At 34.9% G+C, this 13,192-nt stretch overlaps 1 pseudogene; it reads left to right on the forward strand.

Moving 5' to 3' along the window:
* The first annotated feature begins 2,056 nt into the window (after window positions 1–2,056).
* On the forward strand, window positions 2,057–3,306 carry LOC108910062 (annotated as a pseudogene).
* Window positions 3,307–13,192: the final 9,886 nt, after the last annotated feature.

Raw genomic sequence — 13,192 nt, forward strand, 5'->3', positions numbered from 1 at the left:
GGTAGTTGGAAAAACGACAAAGTAGTTGAAGGATACGTCGATGATTTTATTCAACAGAAGGTCAAGAATGGGAATATTTTGACCGACAACAATGCTAAGTATGTCTTTACTACTGCATTGACTTTAAACCTTTTGACAAATCAAAAATTGAGAGAGAAGTGTTTAGTCACAAATGTTAGAAGAAACAGATTTTTTAGAAACGTAATTTCTGGAAAAAATTGCATAGTCTTAAGTTATAAACAAAAACATGGACTCTTCAAGACAATTTGAAAAATAGAAATTTGTTTAGAAACAATCCGAAAATGTAAACACAAATTTACAGTTAAATTGTAACGAGTTAACCCCTGTTTTAATTAGTATATAGGGTGATTCACAACTTATCCAAAAAACTTTGGGAATAGATGCGGCATGAGAAATGGAGTCAATATACCAAAAAAAAATGTTTGTAAAATCCTTATAGTTTCCGAGAAAAATATTATTAAAGTTATAGTACATTCAACCACTACATAGCTGGACAACTGTAGTCTCTAGCGTCATTCGCAATACACGTGGATAGCCACGTGGCTTCAGCAACTCCGAATACTGAAATCGGATTTTGCAATCGTCGTTGCGATAGTATTTACCTGTTATCTGGTGTTTACAATGGTTTTTTAGTAGTTAGTGTCAAAAATGGGTAGTTAGTGTCAAAAATGGTTTGCGCGTATAATAGCAATTCGGAGTTGATGGATATCGTTTTAATTTATGGTGAAGCATTTGTGTTATGGTGAAGCAAGACAACATTTGTGTTAGTAACTGAGTAAGACGGACCCAAATGTGTTTACACGTTGGTGGATAAAATTCTGAACAATTGTTGTAACATCGGGTATGTCAAATGATTTTATTCTTTAAAAACACAAATTAATTTTATTACGTAATTAATGAGAATAGCAGCAAAAGCAGTTGAATTTGCTGATGTAAAATAGGTGCGATAAAATTTTATTTACATATTTCTTTCGTTGCGAAAGTTTTTGTCCGTTTTTATCACACCGCCATGCCGGTCGCATTGTGCGCGATCAGGTTTTAAAGTGGACCAGTTTCCAGTGCCGTGCAGAAGTGTATATTTAAATCATTTTCGAACTGCCCTTTTTGATTTTTTCCTTACAAAACTGTATTTATAAGGGTCCCCTGTACATCCAGAATTTTTTTTTGGATAAATTCTGAATCACCCTGTATGTATAATAACAATATTTTATTTTTTTATTAGATATGTAACAAGTATACATGGTAGAAAAATATACAAATATTTTTTCAGTAATGTCAAAGAACCAACCCCACAACCAACACGGGACAACCCTGGGCGACCAACAGGGATTTCACACTTGTTTCCAATTTACAGATGGAGGAAAAATGTAGAAGAAAAATTAAAAGAAAATCATATCTTATTGTGAGTTTATAAGTATTGTTAGTCACATAAAATACTTTTGTTCTGTTTAACACTGCTTTATTAAAACTCATCTCTGTGTTAATCTCTCAAAACCTTATTTTAATATCCACCCAACTGGTAATAAATGTTGTCCTCTTTTAGATAATATCTAATGACAAGGGATTTTTAAATAAAATTGTGCGTCGCAAGTTGCCCAGGAGGAAAAGTCTATTGTCATGTTACGAGCATTTTGCCAATCCACTCCATTTTATACAGAGCAGTTGCAATTACTATTTTTATAAATTTTCTGCAGTATAAAAATAAGCTGAAGTAAGGTTAAGATGCCCACAAATTTTGACGTTTGTAGGCTGTCAGAATCCAGAAGGCATAACCATTGACATCTGACAAGTTGAGCATTTATCATTATTATTTATTGTATTTATTACTTTTGTTGCCTGATTGGCCAATTGGCATATCGCATGTCTTTTTGTGATAGGTTTGATGACCATGCAAGACTACATATCTGAACATGACCAGAACTAATTGAATCTAACTTCATGAACCAAAAGAACAGCAACAAAGATATTAATTTGACAGTAGCTACGTCAAACTAACATGCAGTGAATTGCCAAGTGTCAAAATTCCACCATAAAAATGAATATTAAAGGCATGCACTCCATCTTCCGCAGATCCACTCGTCCCAGAAGCACCACCGGATCCTGCACAATAGCCACGTTCCCTTTCCACCACGTGCCCATAGTCGTGGAACAATCAGGAAGAGGGGAAAGAGCCTTCGATATCTATTCCAGGCTATTGAAAGAACGGATAATCTGTCTGATGGGTCCCATCAACGATATCACCAGCTCCCTGGTCATAGCCCAGTTGCTTTTCCTTCAAGCAGAATCCACTACTAGACCCATACACATGTACATCAATTCTCCTGGAGGAGTTATAACTGCGGGGCTAGGAATCTACGACACCATGCAGTACATCATGCCACCAATATCGACGTGGTGTGTGGGACAAGCTTGTAGCATGGCCTCGCTTCTACTAGCTGCAGGTATTATTTTCTTTTTGTATCACTTTCCTTCCAGAAGAATTTTTGATCGAAACTTCCTTTATGGACCACTACTTGAACAACGTCAAGTCTAGTTTGATATTATGGTTGTGAAAGCCGTTTAATAATGCTTCTGGATCCTTGTGGAGTTTCTCATTTCGCGAGTCTCTTTCATGTAGTCTCACTGCTATATTCTTCTAGACTTAACCTGTCTTGTGTGATCCAATGATTCAAACTCGCATAGGATATAATAGGCTCTCCAATTCCATACAAGTGTTCTTTTAGGCACAATGTCTCGACATGAGAACTATCATTCTGCTTCATGTCCAATGGCAAAGACTTCATTCTTCTTTCTTGATGATTGTTTGAGGAAAATCTTCCAATGTTGGTATCTGAGCAAATTGCTCAAGTACTACTTACTTTTACAATCCCAGAGTAGGTTCTAAGCCAATATAAAGTCCTGGCGTCTTCTTATCTTGATTCTGATAACTTCTTTTTCTCTTCAGGAGCACCTGGAATGAGAAATTCCCTGCCCAATGCCAGAATCATGATCCACCAGCCCTCTGGAGGTGTCACTGGCCAAGCCACCGACATCAAGATCCAAGCTGAAGAAATCCTAAAGATCAAGAAGCAGATAAACAGCCTCTACGTGAAGCACACCGGCATGTGTATGGAAAAGGTGGAAATTAGCCTGGAAAGAGACAACTTCATGACCCCCAAGGAAGCTCAAGAGTTCGGGCTGATCGACAAAGTGTTAGTCAGTCCACCGAAGAAGCAAAAGTATCCCGAAATGCGCGATTCTCCGCTTAAAAAACAAGGCGAAGTGGAACAAAGGGCATCGACATAATAACTAACTGTGTTGTATGATGTATTGTACTTGTCAGCCTAATATATTCCGATAACGTTTACTCATGTAAATTTCCAATAATTCCTCTTAAGACAAGGCAGTAAATAACAGTCGGCACGAATCAATACTGTCGTTACTGTACCAGTCGCCGAACTACGAGAGAGCTTTCCATAATAAATTTAAGAGTCTGCAATGGCAAATCGATAGTTTGATGTTCTAGTTCTACCTTTAAATGGGTAACGAGAAGAATGCATTGCCGTTCTTTGGGCACGTTTCCGAAATTATCTAGAATATAAGCCACTCTTCACAAAGAAAAATTTTAAATTTAACTAATCTAATTGTGTGTGTTGTATAAGGTAAGCAGTAAAAAACTATTACACAAAAGAAAACTGTGAGATTGCTACTTTGATTAATTGATTGCCTAGAGGTTTGCTTATGAACTTTCTAATAAAGAGTAACGATGGCGGTATAGTACGAATGTTTGATTAATAATTACGGAAGTAACATCAGAAATCTCATTAATTTCAAATATAAATACCTCTGTTATTATAAAACTTCATTAACCATCTTTTAAAATAAGGTTACTAAGTACTACAAAAGTATTTCTACGGGCAACAGGCAAAAAACAAGCTCTAACAATTTTATGTAGAAATGTCTAAATTTGGCAAAGATTGGATGGAATTTAGAGAAAGAAAGAGAGAGAGAGTAAAAATACAAGACGTAAAGTGACATGAATACAGCTCTAAGTCACGTGACTCGGGGTCATTTTGTAAGTTTTTTATCAGGTACGAATTTTATTTTCAAATTAAATGCTTGGACTAACTTCTTTTCTGAGAAAGATGCTATCAAATTTATAAAAAAATATTGTTTTTTTTATTTGATTTAGAAGAACTTTCCCTGTACCTAACATGTCTAAGAGCTGAGCAGAACCTGTCCTAACCTAACTTTATATCGGTAGAAATACTTCTACATAAAGATAGGTTAAGTTTTTTTATACATCTGTTGTCGAGGCGAGCGTTCGTTGGAGAATTATGGTGTGGAGTCTTCTTCTTCTTCTTCTTCATTATCTAGTGGTTGGTCCTTTAAAAGTCCCATAGCACTGCGGCCTAATTAGGCCTATTGTGCGTCCCACTACTAGTCCTATTCAGCAAGTAGATTTGTCCTTTTTACAAAGTCCAAAAGCTTCCTTGCTGACACTTCTCTCAGCTCCTTGGGTTCCAAATAGGGTCTCCCAAGGAGCGCCATTCTGCTACGTGCAAATCCCGGGCACTCGCCCAGGATATGCAGAGAAGTTTCATCCGCCGATTCACATCCTCGGCAGACCGGACTGTCTACAAGCTTTAGTCTATGTAGATGTTTCTTAAAGTGACAGTGTCCCGTTATGAGTCCTGTCACTCTCCTGAGCCGGATTCTATTCAAGCTCAGTAACTCAATCGCTCTTCCATTCGAAGGATACTCCATAAGCTCCTTGGAATGGCTATGTCCTGGCCTTGAAGTCCAGTATTTCCTATGTTCTGTCTCTGTCCATTTGCCCACAGCCCGCCTGACCACACTGGGAGATGTGCCACAGAAGGGCTCCGGGCCAATGAACACTGTTTCGGATCCCTTCCTCGCAAGTTCATCCGCTTTCTCATTTCCACAAATTCCTTTGTGCCCTGGCACCCAACACAGTCTGACCGTCTGGTGTGGAGTCGCTCGCAGATATATTGTGGGTATCTCGTCGCTGGCCCCAATCTGCCATAGACTTTTTTCTGGAACCCTGGTGCGTCCCGAGTCTGTTCTTTGTCCTTGCAACTGTTAGACCGGTCCGGCGTCAAGTAGGCGCTTTTATTCTAACCTAACTTTATCTAAAAAGATAAATTTGACTTAAAGTTAGATGGCAACTGAAAACTAATTATTGCTACCACGATATAATACTCGACATGGTGATATGCTTAGTATTCCTCGACAAAGTCATTGTTATTATGAAAAGTCACCTTATTACTCAGGCATTAAAAATACAGGGTGTCTGGTAAGTATATGGCATACTCTCGGGAGTGTATAGGGAAGGTCAAAATAACCATAGTTCGTCATAAAAAAAAATTCCTAAAATGCCCCTTAAAGGAGATACAGAGCCCCAAAGGGGTACCCAGCTATTTACCTTTTCGGCTCTAACATTTGAACCGACATAAAGGCCCATAAAATCATACTACAGTAGATGTTTTAGACTATCAGGGAAGTCAGGAACGGACTTGCCACCACACTCGTGGGGCCAAAATTTTGACAGATGTCATTTTATAAAGCTGAAAACTGCAGTTTTTAATATTTTCGTCGTTGCTCTTTAAAAAAGGTACTCTAGATTTGTTTAGATAAAATTAGCCATTTTCGGACAATAGAAGATATGTCTCCCACCACGATGGAATCACCATACTGGAAGAAATTAGAAAAACTGTATAAGAATTATGGTATTAAAAAAACATATCTTGCAATAGGACATATACAGGGAGTTTCAGAAACACCTGCCGTAAATACAGAAGGTGATAGTACTACAAAAAATATAAAAAATTTGTCTTGTGAACTATATGTCTATCTCCTCTTGTTTTCGAGGTACAGAGCGACAAAATAGATTTTTTTTAAATTGAACTTTTACAAAAATTTCCAAACGGTGTGAAATATTTTATACTCTAATTAACTTTATATCAAAATTTTTAGTGATTTTTGATGACTACAGTTAGTAATGACTAATTACTGTCACTAAAATTTTAATATAAAGTTAAATAGAGTTTAAAATATTACTGAGAATGTATGCGTTATTTATGAGACATCCATCAATAAATTTTGACATAAGCCTACTTTGAGAAAAGTCACCTATTTTATACCGTAATATTGTAAGAGTTTAATTAAAGGCCTTTTTTTTCGAAAGCCGTCCACATTAGGAAGTTTTAGCAAGAGTACATTATTTTTAGGAAATAAAATTGTACATTAGAAATTTTAGCCGGAATGGTAAAAAACCTAACCTTAAAAAAATTTGAACTTAAAATGTAATAGGAATGTAGCATAACTAGCGCCCTCTATGAAATATAAAAAAGTAATTAGACCAGCGTATTTGGCATCCTTAAAAAACCCGGAATACCAAATTTTATAAAAATATTTCGCACCGTTTGGAAATTTTCGTAAAAATTCTATTTAAAAAATTTTATTTTGTCGCTCTGTATCTCGAAAACAAGAGGAGATAGACATATAGTTCATAAGACAAAAATTTCTTGTTTTTTGTCGTACTATTGCCCTCTGTATTTGCGGGAGGTCTTTCCGAAACACCCTGTATAAGCGAAAACTAAGCAATATTGAGATAATTTATATCAAAATGATGCAATCCTCCGATCAAGGAATATTATCTTGACGGAAGCGGAAAATTTCAAGTGTAAAAGATATTCTCAATACTTCTAGAACAGTTTTTTCTGTTTGCAGTTAATCAATTTCTTTATTTTTTGCGAATACGCCTTATTCGAAGAATTTCAAGGATCAGAGTCGCAAGAGCGTCTAGCAAAATTTCAAGAACACCCGTCAAAGTTTAACTCGAAGTCCGCTCGTGCTTTTATTCGCAGGACTCTCCTCACGATCCTCCGCTCCACACCCGGAATTAGTAAAGTAGTTCGCCGGAGGCGCCTTAATTGGGACGTTTCTGCGACTAGCGCTGTCGAGAACGTTTTAATTACGCTGCAAATTTTATTTAATGCTGCGGGTCCGGCTTCTTCGCGGGCCGACGCTGAGGCTTGCCGATAATTCGCGGCGCTTCAGATATTTTTATTAAAACGGGCCACGACGCCGCGCGGCGCCTCCACAATGTCAGGTGCGAGGGTGTCGTGACGACGCCGACGGAGGAATTCAAAGCGTTTGATCGAGAAGCGTTTTGCGGATGATGAAAGCGACACAAAAAAACGTTGAAGACGCGGTGCTGCTTACCCTGGAAAACACATTTTCACGCATGTTTTGAAGAATTTTGAAATTTCCCCCCGCAAAGCCATCACAATTGCCGCTAAAATGCCCTGAGTCGTATCGTGCAGGGAGGCGTCAAATTTTCACGCACCTTTCGAAGACTCCCGCCAAAAACGCCCTGAACCCATGATTGACATCAAAAAGTAGTTGCTCACTATTGTCATTCAGGTTATTACACCAGGAAAATTAGCGAAAATAAAAGAGAAACTCGAAAAAAGTCCTATCCGCGAGATTATTATAAATTGTCTAAAGGAACATAATACAATACATCTCTCATCTCGTGAGTCAAAAAATTTTATTAGCTAACTTTTCTGTTTAAACAAATAAGTGAGGAAAACAGTTTTTTCACTTTGCAGGGAAAATCATCAATTTTAGCGAAAAGTGACACAGACAACTTGTAGGGAGTAAAATTATCTACAAAATGAGACTTAAATTAAAATCGGTTAATAAACAAAAAAGTTATTCCAAAAAACAAGAAAAGTGCCCATTTTTTAATTTGTTTATAACTATCGCATTTATTGTTAAAATTTTATAAAACCTATGACAAGTTGCGGGTTTTGTCATACTTCAAAAGTGTGTCAAAAGTGGGCGCTGTAGGTGCAATAGTTTTCGCACAATTCTATTTGTTTATAGCGGAGGCTCCAAAAGTTATGAACTTTAAGCCTCTGTACAGACGTTAATTTTCAATCAAACATGATTCTGAAAGCGTCATTGTAATCTTAAAGACGCAATTAAGCGACCTATTAAAAAATATCACCGTTTTTTTGACATTAACATTCTCAAATTGTGCATTAAAAAACCGTGCGTTTTTCGCTTATAAACAATTTGAATAACATTGTTGCTATTTATGCTATCTCACCGAAAATAGATGCAATGGATAGCTGGCAAAAAAATACAGTTTTAAAATAAAAAAAGTACCCTCTACGACCAACAGGAGCCAAGATAAGAATTTTTTTTTAAAAAATCGTAGCGCAATTGTTTATAAATATTAAGACTTGAATTTTTCGCAAAATAAAGTTTACGACGTAAACTACGATTTCCCGTGAATTGCATTGAAAAATGTGGAAAATTAACGACTCACGAGCCCTTTAAAGAGAAGGTACTCGCTAAGTAAACTGTCCGGCGGCCGGCGGCGTGGTGGTGGGGGAAGCTCGTCCAAGCGGTAGCGCTGGCGAGAAAAGTTAAATCCAAAGTTTAAATAGGTGCGCGCTCTAAATTTTGCTATATCTCGGCTTCTATTCATCGTAGAAACTTATTTTTTTTTTAAACTGGGGTAGCTCGACGAAAAAATAACAATGGGCATATTTACGAATTCGTAGAATAGCCCTGAACCCCAGAAAAAATGCATCTTTTATACTTAATTTTTTTTAATTTACAAAAATGTCACAAAAATTATTGTTAAACGAAATATTAATTAAAATTTCAATTTCGGAATTATTTTACTATTATTAAATAAATAAATGAAGCTATCGTTCATTTAAAAAGTTATTTTTTTTACATATTAAGGCAAAGTAAACTTGTTTTTTCAATATTTTGTTAGCTATTTAATTACGATTTAAATGTAAAATTAAAGTAAAAATTCACAAATTATTTTCAAATTATTATTTATTGTTAAAAGATTTAAAAAAGAATAAAAAGCATTTGAATTTATTGCAAAATTCTCAAAATTAAAAAATATTAATAAAAATAATGCGGTCGATAAAATTACAATTTTAACTCCTTGAAATTTTAATATATAAAGTTTTTTTATTATATTAATTATAAATTAAAAAAAAAATTGCAACATCAAAATTAATTCAAAAAATATTAATCACAACCATTTTCAATAATAGATATAAATAATGCAATATAATACAATTTAAAATTTAAAATTTTTTCTATTTTTATGAGAAATAATAATTTGAAAATAATTTATGAATTTTTACTTTAATTTTACATTTAAATCGTAATTAAATAGCTAACAAAATATTGAAAAAACAAGTTTACTTTGCCTTAATATGTAAAAAAAATAACTTTTTAAATGAACGATAGCTTCATTTATTTATTTAATAATAGTAAAATAATTCCGAAATTGAAATTTTAATTAATATTTCGTTTAACAATAATTTTTGTGACATTTTTGTAAATTAAAAAAAATTAATTATAAAAGATGCATTTTTTCTGGGGTTCAGGGCTATTCTACGAATTCGTAAATATGCCCATTGTTATTTTTTCGTCGAGCTACCCCAGTTTAAAAAAAAAAAGTTTCTACGATGAATAGGATTTCACTTTTTTCGCGCGCGCGACTCGATTGGACGAGCTTCCCCCATCATCACGCCGGACAGTTTACTTAGCGAGTACCTTCTCTTTAAAGGGCTCGTGAGTCGTTAATTTTCCACATTTTTCAATGCAATTCACGGGAAATCGTAGTTTACGTCGTAAACTTTATTTTGCGAAAAATTCAAGTCTTAATATTTATAAACAATTGCGCTACGATTTTTTAAAAAAAGATTCTTATCTTGGCTCCTGTTGGTCGTAGAGGGCACTTTTTTTATTTTAAAACTGTATTTTTTTTCCAGCTATCCATTGCACCTATTTTCGGTGAGATAGCATAAATAGCAACAATGTTATTCAAATTGTTTATAAGCGAAAAACGCACGGTTTTTTAATGCACAATTTGAGAATGTTAATGTCAAAAAAACGGTGATATTTTTTAATAGGTCGCTTAATTGCGTCTTTAAGATTACAATGACGCTTTCAGAATCATGTTTGATTGAAAATTAACGTCTGTACAGAGGCTTAAAGTTCATAACTTTTGGAGCCTCCGCTATAAACAAATAGAATTGTGCGAAAACTATTGCACCTACAGCGCCCACTTTTGGCACACTTTTAAAGTATGACAAAACCCTCAACTTGTCATAGGTTTTATAAAATTTTAACAATAAATGCGATAGTTATAAACAAATTAAAAAATGGGCACTTTTCTTGTTTTTTTGCAATAACTTTTTTGTTTATTAACCGATTTTAATTTAACCAGTCTCATTTTGTAGATAATTTTACTCCCTATAAGCTGTCTGAGAGTCACTTTTCGCTAAAATTGATGGTTTTCCCTGCAAAGTGAAAAAACTCTTTTCCTCACTTATTTGTTTAAATAGAAAAGTTAGCTAATAAAAGTTTTTGACTCACGAGATGAGAGATGTCTTGTATTATGTTCCTTTAGACAATTTTACAATAATCTCGCGGATAGGACTTTTTTCGAGCAAAAATTTAATTTGATTGGTCTATATTCTGAGAGTCATGAACGCCAATTTGGTTACTTCTGCATGTTTAAATGGGAATAGGTTCAATGTTGGCTTACGAGTTGATTTTGTCCGCTAAGTGTACCTTTAAAAATCGCTCCAATCATTATAAGTTATCAAACTGGTATCCAATTTAGAAATTCCCTGTAAAAAGCTGTTAAGAAAATACATTATCATAAATATTGCAGGGCGTTCTGGGCGCGAAGCATCAGCAAATCAATATTCGCTGGGGAGCCGAATAAATTGCTTTCCTTAAGAGCAAACTTCATAATATTTTAGGTACGAATTTAAGACGGCCAACTTCACCCGCGAAGTTCCGCGAACTTTTTAAAATCTAGATTTGAAACTTCTTCATATCTCGTCGTAACTAACAAAAGATTTATATCCACTTGGAAAGTTAACTGGGATTTATCGCGCGGCCCCCTCCCGCTTTATATGAATATGCACGGAACGCCCGGAGCCGCCGAGGTGTCCCGGAGTGAAAGATAATCCCTCAAATCACCGGAACGGCATTGGGAGTTATTGAATCACGGATTTCAGTTTTAAATTGATATCGCCGGAACTTCGCGACTCCATTTGAAAAGGATTAGCGGCCTGACTGGTAAACTTTTAATTCGAGGCATCGACGACGCCCACAACGACCTCTAGCGCTTCTTTGTTCCAGTCAAGGCCGTTTTTATTCGCTTTTGAAACTGTTGTTGCAGAAATAATAAATTTTATTTGGTGTTTTTTCGAAACTTTTGTACAAATTCAGGGGAATTCACAACTTATCCTAAAAAAAAATTGAGTCAATATCGTAAAAAAGTCCTTATAGTTTCCGAGAAAAAAATTATCATTTATTATTATTTACAACCCTTACATCGCTGGGTTAGTCTGGACTATCCCGAGGATCTTCGACAATAACACTTATTTTTTTCAATGTAGATTTCATAATAATACGTTGAAATCTATATTTTTTTTTAATTTCAAATTTGCGACCTGTTTTTTTTTATTTTTTAGTCTTAGTTGCAAAATGAAATGTACGACGCACGAGCGTGATATAGTTATATATTATTACATATTCGGAAATCTTATGAAAAGAGCTTTAAGGTAAAAAAAAAATCGTCAAGATTCGTTGAAAACCAACGGAGTTACAGACTGCCAAAGTTGACGGGCGATTGTTAAACAAATTAAGTTGATAGGGGCAAAAAAATACTGTCATAACCGGTAACCCGAGTACTTTCCCAGGTAAAAATATTTTATTTGTGGAAGTATGTTAAGTGTATAAGAAATATTGTCAAAAGTTAATGGGTCGCTTGATTTTCGGCGAGCCGTAGCGCGGCGGAAGGATGGGAGAAGCAAACGACAGCGAGTCCTAAGAAAATGACGATAATATTCATAGTCCTGCCGTTAAATAGGGGAAATTCGCTTGAAAATAATATATTTGACAGTCTGTAACTCCGTTGTTTTTCAACGAATTTTGACGATTTTTTTTAACTTAAAGCTCTTTTCATAAGCTTTCCGAATATGTAATAATATATAACTATATTACGCTCGTGCGTCGTTTGCAACTAAAGCTAAAAAGTAAAAAAAAATCCAGGTTGCAAATTTGAAATTTAAAAAAAAAATGATAGATTTCAATGTATTATTATGAAATCTGCCATGAAAAAAGTCAGTGTGATTGTGGAAGATCCTCGGGATCGTCCAGACTAATAATAATTAGTTAATTTGTTTATAAGGCCATAACTTGTAAACTATTCAACTTACCTATTCCAGATTTCGTGTGAGTTATTAGACAATGATAAGGAATGGGAGGATGCGATGCTAAAACGTTCTGGTAATAACGCAGTTTATAAATGTTTAATTCAAAAGTCATAAATAAAATACTTATGTTTATAAATTTTGATCTAATCAATATTTTTTGACGCTCGAGGGCTAGTTTTGTAGATCTTTTGAAGACGGAAAAAAGTACTTTACTGTTTTCTCGTGGAACTGAACGGAAAAAAGTTATAAGCGAAAAACGTGAATTTACGTAAAAATTATACAATTAACTATAGTCTGTTTGGAAATGAAAGAGAGTAATAAAATCCCGAGATAAGAACCGGTCATGGGCGTGGTAATATTTCGTTTCAGGTAATTATCGGGTAACACTAATGCTAACAAAAATGATAGGGATTGGAAAATCGACTATCTACAGACTTTTAAAGGAAACAAAAAATGAACAAGATACTGTAAATCCCCCAAAATCATCTACAGGGAGGTCAAAAGTCGTTATAGATGATTTCTTCAAAAATGTCATTCGCAGAAAAGTACACTCATTTTATTTTAAAAAAGAAATACCAACGCTAAACAAAATTTTAAGTGAACTTTCAGAGGACAACGATTTGCCAAAAATCAGTAGAAGCAAATTATGGGCCGTCTTACGAGAGTTGAATTTTTGCTGGGAAAAGCAGAACAGGAAGTCAGTTCTTATCGATAAAGATGAAATTATTTGTTGGCGAAGATCCTACTTAAGATCAATTAGAAAATTCCGTGACGAAGGGAGGAATATTTATTATCTAGACGAAACTTGGGTCAACGAGGGATATACTGTAACAAAAGTATGGCAAGATAAAAATGTAAAAAGTTTTCGACAAGCATTTTTGGATGGACTT

Source organism: Anoplophora glabripennis, unplaced genomic scaffold (assembly GCF_000390285.2).
Source record: "Anoplophora glabripennis isolate ALB-LARVAE unplaced genomic scaffold, Agla_2.0 scaffold619, whole genome shotgun sequence".
NCBI lineage: Eukaryota > Metazoa > Arthropoda > Insecta > Coleoptera > Cerambycidae > Anoplophora > Anoplophora glabripennis.